The sequence below is a fragment of the Stegodyphus dumicola genome, chromosome 2 (assembly GCF_044657685.1).
Source record: "Stegodyphus dumicola isolate Sdum_Otavi_A_Nest chromosome 2, ASM4465768v1".
Classification (NCBI taxonomy): domain Eukaryota; kingdom Metazoa; phylum Arthropoda; class Arachnida; order Araneae; family Eresidae; genus Stegodyphus; species Stegodyphus dumicola.
This window is the reverse complement of record NC_140769.1, coordinates 217805668-217827536: the sequence shown is the minus strand read 5'-3', so window position 1 is coordinate 217827536 and position 21869 is coordinate 217805668. Positions and strand designations below refer to the sequence as shown.

At 32.1% G+C, this 21869-nt stretch overlaps 1 protein-coding gene across 1 annotated transcript in view; it reads right to left on the bottom strand.

Annotated features, from left to right (window-relative positions):
* The window catches only part of LOC146998852 (uncharacterized), a 30079-nt gene extending 16521 nt beyond the window's left edge, over window positions 1–13558 (bottom strand). Inside the window, exon 1 of the mRNA XM_085810350.1 lies at window positions 13403–13558. The gene's annotated coding sequence lies outside the window, so the exon portion shown is untranslated. The remainder of the gene's footprint in view (window positions 1–13402) is intronic.
* Between the last annotated feature and the right edge of the window lie 8311 nt (window positions 13559–21869).

The following is a 21869-nucleotide window of genomic DNA, read 5'->3' as shown; positions in this document are numbered from 1 at the left end:
CCGTACAGTGTGGCCATTACTCGCGTTGGAATCGCTGAGTTTGTTAATCTAAAGTTCGTTAAGTCTTACCAGATATGAACTATGTAATAAAACAAATTCAAAATTCGGGCTTCCACGTGCCATATTCGGGTGGAGGATAACGTAATTCAGTATCTGATGGCTCTAGATACCGTCATTTTTTTCACAATGAGAAAAACATACATACGTTCATACAGATCCTTCATTATTTTTTTAATATAATGCAGGGGGATAATATTTGGTGGCAACACTTTGGAAAGTGGTTCAGACTTTTAGAGTATTCAACGCGAAATGCCGTTTTGAGACTCATAGCCCTTCCGGGCTAATGCTTCTTTGGGATAATAAGAACTGCAATCAATATTTGCTACATTACAAAATTTTGTAATTATCATTATATTTTATTTTTGACATAGAACTTATTTAGAAAATTAAACATTTTGTAGCATAATATTGAACAAAAATTATGTAGCATAATATAGAGTCTCAAAATTTTTTATTGAATATATTAACGGATACCTGTATATTATTATTGTGAAAGTACTCTCAAAGACACATGTAAATAGTAATATAAATACACATGTAATCTTTCTTACATGTAAATAGGCTGCTATTTACATGTAAGAAAATACTAGCGCCTGCCTTCATTTAAATACGATCAAGTACAATACGAAATTATTGGCACTACAAAAGTGCAAGACGAATTCAGCGCTTATTTGCATTGATTTCAATTGATATGATTGCACGCGTTTCAGAAGACAAACGACATAGTTTTTTTTCGGGGGCAGGACAATTAAACAGCGATTTCTTTCTGATGAAGGCAAAATAATTTACGTACGTAAAAAAACAGACTGCGTTGTTCTCTTGACATGCTTCAAATCCTTTCTTTAGAAATTAACGTGACACAAAAGTTGAATTTTATTGAATTGACAAATTTTGCCTGATGAGCTTGAAGACTACTATTTATTTAAAAAAATATACTGTACTAGCGGAAGTACCCGATGCCAGTTAAGTTAGATTGAGAATAATACATCTAACAAGAGATATAACGATACCGCTGTAATTCTTCTGCATTAACGATGTAAAATATACGATTCGAATTTCGAATTAATAAATACTGAGATTTAGATATAGAAAATTATTCAAGCTAATATGGTAAGAAGACAGAGACCCTATGAAATTTAAAATTAAAGATTTAAATAGTTCGCAAATTCATATAGCATAATTTTTAAATCTATTTTCATAAATTTATGTTAGATAACAACAAATATTATCGTTTTAAGCTTTCTTAGAAATGTCTTTTAAGCATTTAACAAACAAACAAACAAAAAAAAAATTATGGTTTCTTTTTGTTTTTTCTGCCTTAGCGTTTCTCAAATGTCAAAGCATTAAAAGTCAATAAATGAGTGTTCTCTCAGCCCTTTAAGGTCGTAAAATGATGTGTTAATGTCATTTACATCACGCATGAGAAATCTTCTGTTGTTTATTATATGCGATTTAAAGTAGGCTCTTTTTTTTAATTTTTCTTTTTTTTCTTAAATAAAGAACAATGAGTCAGGTACATTCCTAAATTCTTATTTTAACAAATTTTGCAAGAAAACAGTTATTTGTAAGTCCAATAATAATAATAAAAAACTAATATTAATAAACGTTTATATAAAGTGTTCATTTACCAGAACTTGTTTTACAAATTTCGCACAGACGATTCGTATCTTCAAACAAATTATCTAAAGCAGCAGAAGGAAATAATTACTATTCTTACAAAAGGGGAAATTTTTCAACACCAGGAGCATAATCGGACGTGGTAGACAAGCCGAGAGGATGAGGTAAACTGAAGATTCTTGATAAGAATGGGTTCCGGAGAGTATGATCACATCTTTTCTGCAAATTCGTTCCATGTGGATGAGAGTCAGAAAATTAAAGTCTATTAAAAAGTAATTTGGACTGATTCAGGCAACGTTAAGTCTCATTTAAGATCCTAGGACTTGACCTTGATATCTTCCCGCCGTGCGTTATCCCAGTGAAGATGCAACTACAAACATCCAACTTCGTTGACTAAACACATGCTATTTAACGATTTTATTGGACAGGGTATGCATTTCTTTTCTTTCCAGATCATTACAAGTTTACTATCGGAGTCTAGGACAAACCTTCATTCATCTCTGAACACAGTTTTGGATCGCTCCGCTTAGTTTTAGATGACACACTGATAACGACACTTTAATCCTGCTCTGGCTATGACAGGACGTTCAGTGTTTTAAATAAGCGGATTTCACGTCCTGGTAAAATTAAAGCATTGTTTTTTGTTTTTTACTTCCGTGTACGAAGTAAAAAGGAAGTATTGTAATCGCGAAAAGCTTCAGGCAGCATATTTCAACGAAAATATCCACTTTGACCGCTTTCGAATGCAATTTAACGATATTTTTGCTTGATATCTTTACGTAAGGACAAAATAAAAGACTCTTTTCCTCCAAAAAAACTAAAAAACTGCTTTAAAATGAATTCTGAAGAGAATTTTTCGTGGCGTCTGTACGAACGTATGTACGTACGTACTTATCTCGCATAACTCAAAAACGAGTAGCCTCAGAACGTTGAAATTTCGTATATAGGACTACTATAACATGTTGATGTGCACCTCGTATTTTGGTTTTAGTCGGCCGCGCCAAACGTATATAAATATATTTATAAATATATCCACTCTGTTACCCGGCTCAATGATCTCAGTTTCTTTACTCTTATATGTTTGTAAATTGTACATTTTTTTTTCTTTAAAAATGATTGAATTATGTTGTTTTTATCTTCCGGTTAAGGGTTTTATGTCTTTAGTAAATCTGTATGCAATATTTTTAGAATCATCAACAATTTAAAAGTTGTTTAAGTGCCGCTAAGCCTATTTTGATGGCGGCCATTGCTTGTTTACATTTGAAACAACTGAGTAGTGAATTTGTTGCCAGTCTAGAGAAACGTAGTTTCGCAACAACAAAGATAAACACCTTCATTTATTATTACGATTTAAATAATGCTTAATCCCTTCTGGAATTTTTTCGAGGAACTAAATGTTTAAGATTTACTTAATTTTTAATAATTTAATTTTTAATAATTAGTAATTTTTAGTAGAGATATTTTGAGTTTTTATATATTTTTGCCTTGTCGCGAAGTGAGAACTGAATTAATTGAATGAGAAATACTCAATCGTCTGTGAAAAACTTTTTTTTTTTTTTTTTTTTTTTTTTGCTTAGTTTCTTTTATACATCGTTCTAGCTTTATTACAGTACTTGAATAGAACATGTGGCAACGATTAGATAATTCTTTAAATGATACAAATTTTGTGCATTCTGAGTTATAATATGAACGAAATATAATACTGTTAAGTGAACCTAGCTCCAGAGTGTCGCTATGGTAAACAAACAGAGTACATTAGAATGCACTTATTCTATTGTGGTTTATGCGCTGTCGGCGAAGTAGATATAATTAAATCCAATAAGTTTAAACAAAATGCAAGAAAAAATGCGTATAATTTAATATTCCGTACAAGGAAGTCATGTGGTGTACACATCAGATTTTTTTTACTAGCCCTATGCGCAAGCGATCCGATGAAATATATGCACAGCTACGTCATAAATAATTAAATATTTTCTCATTTAATGAAGAAGCTATACATATGGTGTTAATTTAGGAGGAAATAATATTAAAGCAAATATTTCTGGTATTTCTTTGTGGACGTTCATTTTAAATGTCGGATTTTGTGTTCTATATCTTGAATTCTTTCTGGATTTATTATTAACCCATTAGGCTACAGCAATCATTTAGCCTAAAATTATTTTAGGCTTTAAATTGGAATCTGGACGTGAAATTTTGAATGCAGATTTCAAAAACTATAATAATTATTAAAGGTTAAAAATTTGAAGTTTTTAAAAACTTTATATTTAAAAAAAATCTACACACTTTTTTTAAATTTTATTTTTTTTTAAAGACAACTCTTCCAGTAATAGGAAATTTTAATCGCAATTAATTTTTTTAATTTACTTATTTCTAAATAAAACTGAAACACAAAAAAGCTGTCCCAGAGAACTGATTTAAGAAGAATTATTATATTTTTCAAAATTATTTACCCCTTCGTTATCTTCGTCTTATCTAAATATCTGCATAGCCATTTTATGCTGGTTAATAAAGATAATAGAACTTTAGTCTTGCTTAATTTCTAACGTTTTCGTATTAATGCTAAAAATAATTACTAATTATAATTGAAGGTGGTTATAAAGAGGTGAAAAAATGGATAAAATGTTTTCTTTATGGCCATTTTTCATGATTCCCGTTGATAATTCCCCACCCCGAAGAAAAACGATAATATAATGTCACACTTGACATTTGTAGAGTTTTCAGGCATTGCATTGCGTTTAATACTAAAAATAATTTAGTAGTTTTAATTGTAAAATCGTTGGATATCAGTTTAGAAAATTCCCTTCTTTCTCGTATTAATTAGTAAAACAAGGTAAACAAACAAGGTAAGTAAACACTCAAAAGACTTTAAAAGTTTAGAATTATATCTGTTCAGATTTATTCAAATTCTTTTAGAAAAAGATTTAAAGACGTTATTGAGATTTATCTCTGAAAAATCCCTCATTTTCAAAGAACTGCAATTTCTGATACTAATTTATGACATTAGATTATTTGCTATATCATCAGAGTCAGTACTTCCATAATCTTTTCAGAATCGAAACAGAAATCGAAAATTATATTGCATATCTGAATTTACAAATACCATTTATAAGAAAGACATGAAGCAAATAGCAAAAATAAACAAAACAAAAAAATTTCTGTTCATAGCAAAAATGCCGAAAAGTCAAATTTCAAAATCCAGTTTATTTCTATATTTCAAAAACTCTGAATCCTATTTATAACCATAAAACCGATTATGATTCACTTTCCGTTCCTTATCTTTACTTGTTAATAATCCTGATAGTAATAGTATCGCTGAGAAGATATTCTCTTGTATATTGTAACAATTACTCTGTTTAAAAAAGGAGAGGGAAAATAATCTGAAAGGGTTCAGATTTTTAACGGTCGCCCAAAAAGGGTCTGTTAAGGATTTAAGCCCAAAGCGGCAATTTTCCCAGAAGGGCTATTAATTTCGTTTTGGCATATTGTAAGGGCTGACTATAAACGACATTTCACTTTACAAATTGTTTCCACCAAATATTAGAGCACTGTATTATATTTAAAGAAATCAAATAATGAAGAATTAGCATGAATGTATGTATGTTTCTCGCACTATAAAAAAACGACGGTACCTAAAGATATCATATTTTGAATCTCGTAGTCCTCCACTCGAATATAGACATCTGGAAACCCAAATATGGAATCTGGAATTTGTTTTATTATCTGTTTCATATTTTGTAAAAATGTAACAAATTTCTTTAACGAACTCAACGATTTCAAAGCGAGCAATGCCAACACTTCACGAGGGGGGCGAATTATCTTCTGCGCACAAGGCTGTGTATCGGAAATTATAAATAATTCCTATAATATTTTCTAAGATTATTTTGTGACATAGCTGTTGAATTGAATTTTATGGTTTAAGTGGGAAGAACATGATTTTTAATAAATAAATGTACCAAACAAACGTTAAAAAATGCCCCTTTGGGAGTAATATAAGGTTTGAAAACTTTCAGACTCTTTTTTTTTTTTTTTTTTTTTATTCCAAAGAGACTATTTGCACAGAAGGGCTATTAATTTCGTTTCGGCAATTTGCGTTGATTCACTATAAACGGCTAATCACTTTTAAATTGTTGACAGCAGATATTAAAGCCCTGTATTATATTTAAAGGAATTAATTAATAAAGAATATGCGTAAATGTAGGCATATGTAGGAATATGCGTAAATGTAGTGCGAGTACGCATGTTTCTCGCATTGTGATAAAACAGCGCTACCTAGAGCCATCTAATTTTGAATAACGTACATCTCCACTCGAATGGGCCTCTGGAAGTCCAAATTTGGAATTTGTTTTATTATCTAATTTATATTTTGTAAAGTATTTATGAGTTTTGATTAAGAAATCCAACGATTTCAAAGCGAGCAATGGCAACACAGTACGAGGGGGGGAAGAAAAAAAAACATTTTTATCACCAGCGAGTAAGACTGTGCATCGGAAATTCTAAAGATGTGCTCATTTTAAAATTATTTTGTGATACTGCTGTTCAACTGAATGTTATGGTTTAAGTGCGAAGAACATGATATTTAATAAATAAAGGCAACACACAAAATTTTAAAGAACATTACACCATTTGGAGTGTAAAATCTGAAAGATTTCAGATTTCTTTATTTTTTAAAATTTTTATTATTTTTTAAACGCGTTTACTGAGCTCGCAGTCTATTAGTCTGCTGTTGTGCTCACGTCTTTTAACGTATTTCTTTTTAGCTATATTATTAAGCGCCATTTTCTTCACACTTTCGCCAGATACAATTCAACAATAAATTCAAAAATTTTAAAAGCAGCATATGTTTAGAAATCTTGATGCAATGTTAAGTGTTAGCATAAATTTTTCTATTTTTTTTCTTTTTTTTTCTTTTTTTTTTTTTTTTCCTGTCTTTTATCAGGTCATCACATCAATGTTGAGTTTTCTTAGCAAGATGGCTTGCAAAGCGTTTTTGTTCTTTTTACCATTAATGTTTTGTGTGTTAAATTTATTAATTAAATATCCTGTTCTTTGTAGTTATACCACATAAAATTTAATTCTACAGCAAAATTAGAAAATATTTGAAAACAGCATAACTTTAGAGTTTTCGATATACAATCGCGCGCTGCTCCCAGTGCTGAATTTCAAATCGTAGAGAACCAAAAACTTATTAAAGGTTTACCAGATATGAAATATAAAATTCGAAGTTCAAAATTTATACTTCCAGGTGCATATACTCATACTCGTGTGGAGAACTACGTTATTCAAAATTTGTTGGTCCTATTGTCGTTTTTTCAGCAGTGCGAGGGACATACATACATGCTAATTTTTCATTATTTAATTTCTTTAAAAATAATAACAACAGTAAGTGTTGGCAACCATTTGAAAAGCGATACAGCTGTTTATAGCGGACGACGCAAAATCTGTTTCGAGACTGCCTTTTCCAGCTAACGCCATTTTGATCTAATAAAGGATACACGTAAACAAAAATAAAGAATAAACATATATTAAAATAATTATGGCGTTTAATTCATTACAGTCCTCATAACTTATCATTAGAATAATCTCCATATAATTATCTGATCATTCAACCAAATTTGTTTATGTTCATTCCTTTCGTTGAGAAACATTTTCGCGGAAGAAAATAAATTATTATAGAGATGCATTTTCAGATGAATATCTGGTTTGGAAAATAATGACACGCATTTTATTCGTATTAAGTGTAAAATTTCAATATTTAAATTGCTAAAAGTGTAATACAGAGCGATGAATTTAGAATTTAAGGCTTACGTATGTCAGATGAGTACACATGCGAGATATGCAATATCTTTTATTACGGCATGTAAATAACTATATAGATGTATATTTCCCCTTTTTTAAATATTAACAAGATAATTAATTAATTAAATAATAATTATTTTCTAAATTCTTCATAATATTAGATATATATTCAAGAAGTATTTTGAGTTAAAATATTATAGGAAAAGAATCTCTCTCTCTCTCTCTCTCTCAAAAAAAAAAAAAAAAAAAAAAAAAAAAAAAAAAAAAAAAAAAAAGGCACACAACTGTGATGCTTTTTTTTACAGCCAAATACAGTTAATTTAAACGATCGTTTTTCCCCCCGTCCATAGAAGGCCATTTTTAGCATAGTAATGATGCATACCCATTACTTTAAATTTTTAAGGTTAAATTAAGTTTTTAATTAAAACATTGATACTATCATTGGAGGCTGTTCGTAGACTAACCGAGGGATTTTAAATGTAGTTTTACTTTATAATAGAAATTAACTGTCAGTATCTCTTGCTTAATGACACACAGATGGCATAACGCTTTTATGCTTAATTTAATATTTTTCTGAGTAGTATAAATTTCGAAAATCATTCTTATAACTGTCGGGGAGAGGGAATTGGGAAGAAACAATTTTACTCTTAGCACTACGATGCGGATGCATATAAAATACTTCTGCATTTCGTGTGAATGAAACAGCAGGGATAAAAAGAAATATCACATTATTGTGATATTGTATTAAAAACGGCTAGATTAACCTAACAAGGTTTTTGACTCCTTAGTTGCACATCTTCAGAATATACGCTTTTTTCCACTTCCAGGAATCTCTTTTTCTAAAAATAAATAAATCAATCAAATTTATTTAAATTTTAATCTATTAATTCAAAAATGACATCTGCTTTTCCAATTAAAGACGAAATTTTTGGGGGGTTGGGGTGGTCTTTAAAGTAAGGCGACGGGTCCACTAGCGGCCGAGCGGTAAAAGCCGCTGAGCACTGGTAACTCGGTCCGGGGTTCAACAGCCCAGCGATGGGTCTGGCTGCATGGGCATGTTCATGGTTTTTTCCATGTGTAACGTAGATATGAACCAGTTTCCCATAAAAAGACCTCCACGGGGCATCTCTTTGTTTCCGTGTAGTGCCTAAGTGCGGAGCAAGTAATAAGGGAAAAAAAAAAAAGTAAGGAGAGCTAAAAAATGAGTGATTCGAAATTTGAAAGCAAAGTCTGAATAAGATACATGAAAGTCCTTTAAGGATGTGCTGATGAATTCTTTACATAACCAAAAGACAGAAAATTATATGGAACCTTTGTAAGTAAAAAGGGGTATAAGGAGCCTTTCGTGAAAAGTATAGTGATCCTTTGAAAATTTTATAATATCGTTAAAAGTTTCCTGCACTTCTGCCAACTCCCCTCCCCCCAGAAATGAAAATTTAATGAGTTTAAATAATGAATGAGGATCTAAACTAAGTGAAAAAGCAATAGCAAATTAGAAAAGGAGCACTGTAACATTATTCCTTTATTTATGAGTTTTGATTAAGAAATCCAACGATTTCAAAGCGAGCAATGGCAACACAGTACGAGGGGGGGAAAGAAAAAAAAACATTTTTATCACCAGCGAGTAAGACTGTGCATCGGAAATTCTAAAGATGTGCTCATTTTAAAATTATTTTGTGATACTGCTGTTCAACTGAATGTTATGGTTTAAGTGCGAAGAACATGATATTTAATAAATAAAGGCAACACACAAAATTTTAAAGAACATTACACCATTTGGAGTGTAAAATCTGAAAGATTTCAGATTTCTTTATTTTTTAAAATTTTTATTATTTTTTAAACGCGTTTACTGAGCTCGCAGTCTATTAGTCTGCTGTTGTGCTCACGTCTTTTAACGTATTTCTTTTTAGCTATATTATTAAGCGCCATTTTCTTCACACTTTCGCCAGATACAATTCAACAATAAATTCAAAAATTTTAAAAGCAGCATATGTTTAGAAATCTTGATGCAATGTTAAGTGTTAGCATAAATTTTTCTATTTTTTTTCTTTTTTTTTCTTTTTTTTTTTTTTTTCCTGTCTTTTATCAGGTCATCACATCAATGTTGAGTTTTCTTAGCAAGATGGCTTGCAAAGCGTTTTTGTTCTTTTTACCATTAATGTTTTGTGTGTTAAATTTATTAATTAAATATCCTGTTCTTTGTAGTTATACCACATAAAATTTAATTCTACAGCAAAATTAGAAAATATTTGAAAACAGCATAACTTTAGAGTTTTCGATATACAATCGCGCGCTGCTCCCAGTGCTGAATTTCAAATCGTAGAGAACCAAAAACTTATTAAAGGTTTACCAGATATGAAATATAAAATTCGAAGTTCAAAATTTATACTTCCAGGTGCATATACTCATACTCGTGTGGAGAACTACGTTATTCAAAATTTGTTGGTCCTATTGTCGTTTTTTCAGCAGTGCGAGGGACATACATACATGCTAATTTTTCATTATTTAATTTCTTTAAAAATAATAACAACAGTAAGTGTTGGCAACCATTTGAAAAGCGATACAGCTGTTTATAGCGGACGACGCAAAATCTGTTTCGAGACTGCCTTTTCCAGCTAACGCCATTTTGATCTAATAAAGGATACACGTAAACAAAAATAAAGAATAAACATATATTAAAATAATTATGGCGTTTAATTCATTACAGTCCTCATAACTTATCATTAGAATAATCTCCATATAATTATCTGATCATTCAACCAAATTTGTTTATGTTCATTCCTTTCGTTGAGAAACATTTTCGCGGAAGAAAATAAATTATTATAGAGATGCATTTTCAGATGAATATCTGGTTTGGAAAATAATGACACGCATTTTATTCGTATTAAGTGTAAAATTTCAATATTTAAATTGCTAAAAGTGTAATACAGAGCGATGAATTTAGAATTTAAGGCTTACGTATGTCAGATGAGTACACATGCGAGATATGCAATATCTTTTATTACGGCATGTAAATAACTATATAGATGTATATTTCCCCTTTTTTAAATATTAACAAGATAATTAATTAATTAAATAATAATTATTTTCTAAATTCTTCATAATATTAGATATATATTCAAGAAGTATTTTGAGTTAAAATATTATAGGAAAAGAATCTCTCTCTCTCTCTCTCTCTCTCAAAAAAAAAAAAAAAAAAAAAAAAAAAAAAAAAAAAAAAAAAAAAAAAGGCACACAACTGTGATGCTTTTTTTTACAGCCAAATACAGTTAATTTAAACGATCGTTTTTCCCCCCGTCCATAGAAGGCCATTTTTAGCATAGTAATGATGCATACCCATTACTTTAAATTTTTAAGGTTAAATTAAGTTTTTAATTAAAACATTGATACTATCATTGGAGGCTGTTCGTAGACTAACCGAGGGATTTTAAATGTAGTTTTACTTTATAATAGAAATTAACTGTCAGTATCTCTTGCTTAATGACACACAGATGGCATAACGCTTTTATGCTTAATTTAATATTTTTCTGAGTAGTATAAATTTCGAAAATCATTCTTATAACTGTCGGGGAGAGGGAATTGGGAAGAAACAATTTTACTCTTAGCACTACGATGCGGATGCATATAAAATACTTCTGCATTTCGTGTGAATGAAACAGCAGGGATAAAAAGAAATATCACATTATTGTGATATTGTATTAAAAACGGCTAGATTAACCTAACAAGGTTTTTGACTCCTTAGTTGCACATCTTCAGAATATACGCTTTTTTCCACTTCCAGGAATCTCTTTTTCTAAAAATAAATAAATCAATCAAATTTATTTAAATTTTAATCTATTAATTCAAAAATGACATCTGCTTTTCCAATTAAAGACGAAATTTTTGGGGGGTTGGGGTGGTCTTTAAAGTAAGGCGACGGGTCCACTAGCGGCCGAGCGGTAAAAGCCGCTGAGCACTGGTAACTCGGTCCGGGGTTCAACAGCCCAGCGATGGGTCTGGCTGCATGGGCATGTTCATGGTTTTTTCCATGTGTAACGTAGATATGAACCAGTTTCCCATAAAAAGACCTCCACGGGGCATCTCTTTGTTTCCGTGTAGTGCCTAAGTGCGGAGCAAGTAATAAGGGAAAAAAAAAAAAGTAAGGAGAGCTAAAAAATGAGTGATTCGAAATTTGAAAGCAAAGTCTGAATAAGATACATGAAAGTCCTTTAAGGATGTGCTGATGAATTCTTTACATAACCAAAAGACAGAAAATTATATGGAACCTTTGTAAGTAAAAAGGGGTATAAGGAGCCTTTCGTGAAAAGTATAGTGATCCTTTGAAAATTTTATAATATCGTTAAAAGTTTCCTGCACTTCTGCCAACTCCCCTCCCCCCAGAAATGAAAATTTAATGAGTTTAAATAATGAATGAGGATCTAAACTAAGTGAAAAAGCAATAGCAAATTAGAAAAGGAGCACTATAACATTATTCCTGCATGCAGTACTGCTCTGCTGTTTATTGGTGAGTTTAGTTTTGACCTGTAATTACGTTAGAAGGCACCTTAGCATAGAAAGCCGATTTTTAATCTTTAATTGATCATTTGTTTGAATTTAGTTGAACAGCTATTGCATTCTCTGTCCGGAAGTACCGGATGTGAATCTTTTGCGAAACATTTTAGTTTTTATAAGTTCAAAGCCGAAGTACAAGTAACTATGCACAGAAAAGTCTTTAATGGCGAATTTAATCAAGATTTGAAGAACTGTTTTTAGATGAAAACAACAAAAAATGCAGATATGTGAATATTGCGTGGTGTTAACATATGTATAATCATTATTTTACACAATATCTTTTGTGATTAAATGCCCTGAACAGCTTAAAGCTGATTTAGATGAAAATAGCAAATGTATTGATCGATGATTTTTTTGTAGTATTTATTTTCAATTTGAATATTAAAAATATTCTTCTATATATGCATGAAATCTAAATAATTTTTATTCACAAAATTTAAATTCTGTCCCTGAATTTTTTTTTTTTTTTTTGGAACCCCAAAGGAGCGTTAGCTTAGAAGGGCTATTAATTTCTTTTTGGCATTTTCCGTCGATTCACTATAAAGGGCAAGTCATTTTTGAAATTCTTGCCACCAAATAATATCCACCTGTATTATATTTAGAGAAATTGAATAATGAAGAATCTGCATAAATGTGTGTATGCTTCTCGTATTGTGATAAAACAACTGTACCTAGAGCCATCAAATTTTGAATAACGTACATCTCCACCCAAATATGGGCATCTGGAAGCCCAAATTTGGAATTTGGAAACTGTTTTATTATCTATTGCATATTTTGCAAAACTTTTAACGAATTTTCGATTAAGAAACTCAGCGATTTCAAAGCGAGCAATGGCAACACTGTACAGGGGAAAGCAAAAAATTATCTCCAACTCGCGAAACTGTGTATCTGAAATTCTAAAGATATGCTGTTTTAAATATTTTACGATATTGCTGTTGGATTGAATTTTATGCTTTAATTGCGAAGAACATGATATTTAATAAATAAAGGCAACACATAAAACGTTAAAAAACACCCCTTTGGCCGTTTTCAGATTTTATATTAATAAAAATAAATAAAATCTGAAAGCTTTCAGATTTTATTTATTTTTATTATTATTATTTTTTAATAACGTTGTATGTTGATATGTTGATGCCACGGACAAGAAGATGTCTATTGAAAAGGTAACTCAGCTTTAAACGTCACATTTCAATAATTGATGTCGTTAACTTTTAGTTTTGATACCTTTTTAATACTGAAGAATTAATTCATTACGACATTCAAAAGCTTAAAAATTTTATCTTCATTACCTTCATAAAAAAGAAACATGATACATTTAATCCTTCACTACAATGGATGTAAAAAAAAAAAAAGTGGAGAAAATGTTAATCCAGCTTACCTCCATATCGGCTGCGAAGATGAAATTACAGTCGGAACCACGAGGCGTTTAGCGCTGAGGCATCTACTAACGATTTGAATCCGACGATGACGGCTTGGAAAGAACGGAATGGTCTGGCGGGTTACCCAATAGGCAACCTTCATCCCACTGACCCACTCAGTGGTGAACTGCAACTGACCTCGATTGATGACACTGGAGTTTCGGTGGATGATGAGCCACTTTCCTAAACCCACCGATTTCCCTTCACAGGTACTCCAGATGCGGAAATTTTGCTTTCGCTTTTTGCCTTCGGGCTTTTTCGGTTTCTTCCACCACAGACAAGCGAAGCAAAAGTAACGTTGGCTCTGTGCAGTCCACTAAAATCTCGGGAAGGTCATCATCGGCATCGTACGTTTGGCTATCGAATAAGTAGGTATGTAATAAGGTGCTTACCGCATCTTATTACATACCTACTTATTTTTAATTAAAGACTGAAAGATTTAAAGATGATGATAAAAGATTGAAAGAGTATGCTTAGACTAACATGCTGTTTGTCCTGCCTTTGAAGATAACCAAGGGAGACGCTACTATTCCAGAACTTTCTAATGATGGGTTGGTTCATTAATCATGACAAATTACTTGAGAGTCACCTGCCGAAAGGGAAAGATGTCACCGTGAAAAACTTTCAAAGCAAAAATAAGGGGAACTTCTATAAGGAAAAATAACTAAAACCCATTGCGACAGAGCAACCATTTAAGCACTAAGAGCTAAATAATCTATTTTGTGTAATATTTGAATTATGTCAAAATTGCCGACCAGCAAAATCGTTGTTTTGAGAAAATTAGAGTTTTAAAAGAACTAAAACAATTTTCGCAAAAAATAGATTTGTATCTTTTATGTAATAATAACCTTATATACTTATTTCTTTTTGGCTCAATATTTTTTTCAAAAATGCAACCTGAAAATTTTAGGATACATTCTAACCCCTCAAAGAAGAATTGATTTTAAATTTTAAAAAGTTTTGAAAACTAAAAACAATTAAAATTATAAATACGTAACGTATGGCATTAGAACATATTTTGTTAATTACGGGAGAACTGCAAATATTCATAATACATATTATATATAACGAATTAAAAGTAAATTAATTTATATGATATTAAAAAGCAAAATGAAGTTTTATATTATTAAAAAGTGCGTTTACTGCTTTTAAATCGTCCAGTTTATTACTGAAAAACAAATCGATTAAATTTAAAGAGTAAATTAAAAATCTTATGCTTTACAGAATGGCAATATTCTTAGAATTGGCTACGAGCGAGAACTTGTGTAAGTTAAAAAAGGTCTTATGCCAACACTCGTGAATGATATCAAATCACACAGATCCTTCAGTTATCTCAGATATTACATCCTTTAGTTCATCAATTTTCAAAGCATAATCGTATCAACGGATTTTATTTTACTAGGACAAGAAATTAATTGAAAACAATAACGCCTATGCGAGGTGTTAAAAAAAAGTAAAGAAACGAGCTGGAATGTTTAAAGCTTATTACTCGGCATAATTAACAAATGCTAATGACCTAAACTTAGGACTCGATAAAAAGTGAAATGACAGAAATTCCTCCGTCTTAGGTTCCATTGTTTAAATTTACTTGATGTTATGGATACTTTAATCCACACAAAGCTGCGTTTCAAAATCCAGTTTCAAATAATGCACTTTCGTTTAATTCAGAAAGCATATTTGTGTGCATGTTCAAAAGACAAAGCAAAGCAAATTTTATCTGCGGATCATACTTCTGTTATCATTGTTCAAGGAGATAAAGGAAAGGCATGCAAACAAAAGAAACAAATTGATATTCATAGTTAAAATATTATGAGGTATTTTAAACTGAATCATGAAGCACTTAAGGATCTGTGCGATTTGATAATGTGTTTAAAGAAGAATTTGCGTGCCTTGGAACTATTGGAGGATGATTGGGATAAACTGCCAGATAATTGCTTTTATTGTTCAACATAATATAATAAGGCTAAAACTGGATCACGAATATGTGAATGTGATGTGTCTCTTGATTCAAAATATTATCGATTTTACCTCCTCTAACAAAACAAAATTAGAAAGTTCTACCAGAAGTTTATCCTTAATCAGTAATGATGCAAATCAGCTGTCATTTCCTTTCACAATCGTTCTAAAAACTTCTTAGTTAAATCGAATGCCACAAATCAAATATGTTCATTATGGCAAAATGCGAATTTCACATGCAAATGTCAAGACAATTTGACTGAAAAAAAATTGATATCAGTTCATTAGAAGAAATGAACTATGCAACAGTTATTTATATCCGTTATCATAAGTCGATTAAATGTAAATAAAAAACCATACCTGCGGATGATTCTAATTATCCCACCGCGCTTCACAGTTCAGAAGTTTTTCAACTAAAATTTCTCCAACCTCGCATGATGGGAATTTAATTGACGGTGCAGAAGGGTAAATAAAGAACCCATTTCTATGTGAGAATTATATCTCTGAAAAGTCGTTAATCTCTACTGATTCGGAAATAATGGACAGAGAGAGGCAATAATTACATTCGAAATTTCAAAAATCTGAAAACACCTCGTAATTGCAATTTTGTAAGAAGCTTTACAAGATAATATAATTGAAATATCATGCGTATCATTTTTTCAAAAGAAATTATTGCAATGTTTTCAGTTTATATTCAAAAGTGGCACAAACGTTTAATGCAAATGAAGTAATGCGAACAAAACTCTTCCAAAATGAGTAAATCCACCAGATACTGCGATTAGAACTTTAAAACTCCCTAGCAATATTTTTACTTATTCCTTGGTACAGTTAAGTAGCGACCAGGAAAATTCTATCCGGAAGTAGTATAATCTAAAAGCGATGACATTTAAACCTGCGTGACCCGTTTCTTATAATTTTACAGGAAAACTTTTCACATCGCTCCCGTGTGGGCCTCAGAATGTCCTTGTTGCTTCATCAAAAAACCCATATCCTTTCACTGCGCCCCCTTCATTGTTCCTGATACAATTACGGAAACTCTGAGATGTAATATGCTCCAATTCTTAAGGGTTTTGCATAATGTGTTTGTTTGCCTCGATTCTTCCATAAAAACACAATGAAGCTAAAGAGTCATTAGACCTTTTTGGAAGAGGAAATCTTTAAAAATCGATAGTATCTTCGCAAAGATTTAAAATTAAGTCTTTTACTTGTTAACGGGATGTGGTGCTTCTGCATTACAGACAGGAAAGAAAAGTCTGTAATTCCTCTCAAAGTATACCTAAGATGATTCAAACGTTCTTGATCTAAAATTAGATTAGCTTATTTGATTATAATTAAGACACAATAACACGCCGAATAAATACTAATTCAGAAGACAAACAACAAAAATCAGCGTTATATTTACAAAATTTCCACAGTGACTAGTTTGGATGGTTTTACCGAACCACCATCCTCAGCTGCAAAACCGCAAATGAACAAGATAGGGAAAAATGATTAGATAAGATAAGAAAGCCTGGACAAGAACAGGCAAGTGGCGCCATCTGTTGGTGAAACCAGAACTAAAACATAATTTCTTTAAAGGGCGAAGGCAAATTTGGATTGGAATTAGGATCGTTAACTAGAACAGAAAGATTTTTATGAATGTGAAATGCCTCTAGAAAATCCACTTCTCCAAGATGTTTTTTGAATAATTTTGGCAGCAGAAAAATTGAAAGTGTGATTTTCGGACCAACAATGTTACGTAAGAGAAGACTTCTGTGTTTCCTTTTTTCTAACATATGCCTCATGTTCCTTGACGCGAAATTTTAAGGCTCTCTTAGTTTGGCCAATGTAAATTAAACCACACTGGCAAGGAATCCTATAAATACCCCAGGAATTCATATCCGGAATGGGGTCCTTGAGTATGGAACTCGGAATTTTATTGATGGGAGAATAAACAACCCGAAAGTTATTCTGAAAAATATGTGCAACTTTATAGCTAATTGATGGAAAGAAGGGAATGACAACAGAATTTTTATAATCTCCTAAAACATCTGTGGAAATTATTTGATTATGGCAAAGCACTTCGAAAATGACTTTTAAATAGAAATTGGCTGCTATGTATGGATTGGATTGAATTTGTTAGATTACGACAAAGCACTCTGTTATTTGTGTAAGGAGTCATTTCATGATATCATGAAAAACTTGCTAAAAGAAATTGCCTCATATCCGCACACTAAATATGGGGGAGGAGGAACGCAAAAAGTGCTTACACATCCAGCTCGTTTGTGAGGATCTCAATTTTACTAAACTTACAAGGTATAGGATCTGACCTTCTTTGCTATCATACAAAGTGTCTAGATTTCAAAAGTCTAGCCAGGCGACTTTTCGCACAGGCGTGAATGCGGCCAGAATGCGTAGCCACTACTAAGTTAACAGATGGAGGACAAAAACAGCAAACGTGTGCTCTACTTGCAAAATCACGCTCTGTCTAAACTATTCATTTCAGCCGTTTAAATACTCTCTTTCATTCGCTTAATTTGCATCCTGACGAAGAAATGCGAGGGGAAATGGAGAATTCAGAAGATATACCAAAATTAAAATAACTGGTTAGTAAACTAAGGAAAACCCTTACAAACGGTTTGGCAATGTCTTATCCAGTCAGCCATGCAGCCAATCTCAAGAATTTGAAACTGTCGAATTACTCAATAGTCTTATCCACTCGGCAACTAATGGACCTTGATATATTTAAAAATTCCACTACGAAAACAGTGTAAACATTATAATACAGGTACTGTAATAGTGACATATGAAATTCTACTGTTGAAGTAATTAAAATAGTTTTTTTTTTTTTTTTAAATTTTTGCTGGAAGTATATCTGAACGGTACTCAATTTTTGTCCAAGAACGCACCGAAGCTGATCTCAAAAGAATTCAACACTATGATAAAGTGGCCCACAGCCCTTCTGGGATAAGATAGTCGCGCCTTTAAAAAAATAAAAAATTCGAATAGTACATAACACTTAAAAAAAAGTTTATCGTTGAAAATTTAATTTTTAAAAAAAAATATGAGTGGTTGAAACAATAACACGCCAATTTTGTATCAATATGCAACATACGACCTTGGAAACATCTTTTATCAAGCAAAGTAAATTACAAAGGCCCATAAAAATTATCAAGTGGATAAACCGGATGACCGAAAGTTCGTTAGTATTTGAAAATTCAATGATTCATTGAATAATGTAGGTAGAGATGTGAAAACAGACACACATGCTTGAAATGTCATAGGGTTTTATTGGAAACAAAAAAAAAAAAAAAAAAAAAAAAAAAAATTAAACGGCAACAGATGGCGCTTCATATAAAACAAAAGCAATAATTTATATTTAGGTAAGACTATGTTCCTTATAACAAATGTTCAACATGTCGGCCGTCATTCATTAACAATAGTACCCGTAGTCAAAAGACAATGCTGTGAACGGCACTCTAAAACTTATCTATAGGTATGGTGGGAAATTGCCGCCGAATGTTGTCTTTTAGCATCCCTAATGAGGACGGTGAGGACGGACGATCGCAGTAGTCTTCCCATCTCAGGTAAACCCATAATCAATAATCAGACGGATTGAGATCTGGGGATCTGAGATGCCAAGCATGACGGAAGTGGCGGCTCAGCACGCGATCCTTACCAAACGATGTATACAAGAGATCTTTCATACACGTAGCAATATGGGGTGGAGCGTCATCCTGCATAACTCATATCTTCCAACAAGTGTTTATCAGTAAGACTAGGGGTGATGCGATTCTGTAATGTCCCAATCACATTATGCTTCGGCTACACGGGACTGGACGTCGAAAGGGACGATTCACAGAACACGCACATTTCCAGAAAACCCACGTAACTAGGTTACCATTTTCACTTACTACAAAGACGTGAACGCCAAACAGTAATCGATCATCGCTCAGATTAGGATCACGTGATCCTTGAAAAGCAGAACTTTCGTCGAATTGGTCGATCCCTACTAGGAAAAGAGCTTCAGCCGAGACATTTTTGGTGAGGTTTGAAAAAATCCCGTGTAGCCGCTACATCGTTTCCGTAGCTAGGTGGGACTTTGCTTCTTCCAGCGAGGCTTTTTTTTTTTTTTTTTTGCTAGGAATCCTCCCGTTTAAACTAGTGCTACCACAATCTCGTTTCTCAGAAAAGTCCCGTCTAGCAGGGACTGTCGCTAGAAGTGATAACCTCTTAATACATCAGAGCACCTCGCACCCGTCACACCAGTCATCAGTTTGAATAGCAGAACCACGCAGAAAAAGGATCCGATCACGATTGATCCACATCACACCGTGACCAACATTCGGAGGCGAGGATAGAAACGTGACGAAGTCATGAACAGACTGATTCCCTCTTTCAGTACACGATTCATTTCATACACGCCATATGTTTCATACACGCCTCATTCAGCACACGATTCATTTCATACACGATTCTCATGCCACCCGTCACTGACATTTTGCTCTTCAGCGCCATACCCCCCCTTCTTTCGTTTTTTTTTTTTTTTTTTTTTTGCTTTCAATAAAACTTTATGTCATTTCAAGCATGTGTGTCAATTTTTACATCTCTACCTACATTATTTCATGAATTATTGAATTTTCAAATGTTAGCGGACTTTGGGGTCACCCGGTATACTATAAATTAATTGTACTTAATTTACTAGATATTTCATTCAAGAAGTAAAAACTACTTAATGTTCTTAAACAATGACAGATCAGAAATAAATCCAGCTAGTCTTATATTATGCGCGATGCTGAAAATGCTTCTTAGACTTGTTTTCTTGTTTTCCTCCTTCATTTTCCAAAGTAGGATCGCATGTAGTAACTTTATATTGCCAGGACATGAATTTTACGTAGTACCCAAAAGCAACACATCTCAGAGGTATAAAAATTTTGTTTGAGGAGTAATATTATTACTTTAAAAAATTAATGCACAAATTTTTTATCTATCAATATTCCTTTGCAAAAAATAACCAAACAGTCTTGGTGGCCAGAATCCACTACTTCTCATAGACTTTATCTAATACTTACCCACTCACAGATTTTCTTTGATGAATTCCTCTTTCCTCTATCGATTGGTTAAATAAATTTTTTGGGTTTCAGACGTTGTGAAATTAATTACGCTTTATGCAATTCCTTTCGGGATTATCATGCCCATTTCAGACTGTTAAATTCAGTTGTCTTCTTAGCTGCTCGCACATTATTTATTATCAAAATTTGGTCTCAAAAAGCACAGCTCAGTAATAATGCTAACAGATTTGAAAGGAGTCGATTACTTTGAAGAAAAAAAAAAAAAAAAAAAAAAAATCAGTCCATTAATTTCAGCCGAAGTTTATTCTTGGATCTTGTTTAGTTTTTAGCTGCTATGCATTTGTCTAAATATGTTCCACTAAATAATTTATCATCAAGTAAATTTGCTAAAATACTTTTAGCAAATAAAATTGCCCATCTAGGCAAACTGCTCCTTTAAAATCCTTTAAAATTTAAATAATTAAAATATTTTTAGTCCAAAGGAGCAATTTGCCTAGATGGGCTATTAATTTCATTTTGGCATTTTACGTTCGTTCACTATAAATGTCGGTTCACTTTTCAAATTGTTGCCACCTAATATTAGTGCCCTGTATTATATTTAAAGAAATTAAATAATGAAGAATCTGCATATATGTATGTATGTTTCTCGCATTGTAATAAAAAAAAACCTAGAGCCATCAAATTTTGAATAACGTAATCTTCCACCGAATATGGGCATCTGGAAGCCCAAATTAATTTGTTTTATCATCGATTTCACATTTTTATTACACACTCAAGGATTTCAAAGCGACCAATGGCAACGTTATACAGAGAAAAACCATTTTACCTCCAGCACGCGAGACAGTGTACCGGAAATTCTAAAGACATGCTCAACTTAAAATTATTTTGCGACATTGCTTTTGATCTGAATTTTATGGTTGAAGTGCGAAGAATATGATATTCAATAAATAAAGGTAGCACACAAAATGTTAAAAAACGCTCCTCTGGACGTAATTTAAAATCTGAAACCTTTCAGATTTATTTATTTATTTGCAGAAGATGAACCTTGTTGTATTTTTTAAAGTTTGAAATTCTAAGATGATTTAATTGGCCTGTCTGTTTTACTGAGCAGAAAACGCAGTTGCAATAATAGAAAATCAAAACATATTTCACAAATGTTTTCCCCGGAAGTGCAACCAAGCTTTTTAAAACTTATACTTGGCACATGTGATTATTTAATTAATAAAAATGTATTTCTGTTGCGATCTTATAAAAATAGCTCCATGCTGCGTAGAGCGGATCGGCTTTAGCAAAATGTATGTCTGTTGCTTACAAAGTTCCTTGGAATCCGAGATATATTCTAAATAGCAAGTTCTTTGTTTGTTACCTTTATTTATTAAATATCATGTTCTACGTACTCAAAACATAAAATTCTGTTCAA